The sequence below is a fragment of the Crocuta crocuta genome, unplaced genomic scaffold (genome assembly GCF_008692635.1).
Source record: "Crocuta crocuta isolate KB4526 unplaced genomic scaffold, BGI_CrCroc_1.0 scaffold448, whole genome shotgun sequence".
Classification (NCBI taxonomy): domain Eukaryota; kingdom Metazoa; phylum Chordata; class Mammalia; order Carnivora; family Hyaenidae; genus Crocuta; species Crocuta crocuta.
Window position 1 is genome coordinate 3,882,266 of NW_027532411.1, and position 567 is coordinate 3,882,832.

Genomic DNA, 567 nt, shown 5'->3' on the forward strand with positions numbered 1-567 from the left:
TTTTTAAAGGTGGCGGAGGGAGCGTGGTAAGGGAGAGACCCGCTTTGCTGCAGGGGTCAGCCAAGTAAAGCACCGACCGGCCTCACTCCTTACCTAACTCACTGAGGTTCGAACAGCGGCTGAGCTGAACCTGCCTCTCCAACTCTCAATGGCTCTTGGATTTTGGCATGTGCTGATATACCTCAGGCAGTGATACAACAGGTGTTTCAAGGCTTTCTTCCAAAAGGAAAAAAGTTTGTATTTACCTCTTATATTTTTATGTTCTTATGTTTTAATTGTATTTCTTCCAAGCCTGCGGAAATCGGGGGTTTAGGAATGGGGTGGGGGGAGCATTTGGAATGCTTAGAATCAAAGGAACTTTGCCATTTGGCCAGAAGTATCCAGAAACCGAACGCTGCGCTGCTGCCATGCTCTGCTTTGCTTTTTCTTTTCTCGCTTTTTCCCTCCACTTTCTTTCTTCTCCCTTTCTGCTTCCCTCCCTCCTTTCCTCTCCTCCTCCTCTCTGAACACATTCAGAGAGTGCCCTAAACGGTGACAAACTTGCATGTGCTTCCCTTATGACTAACC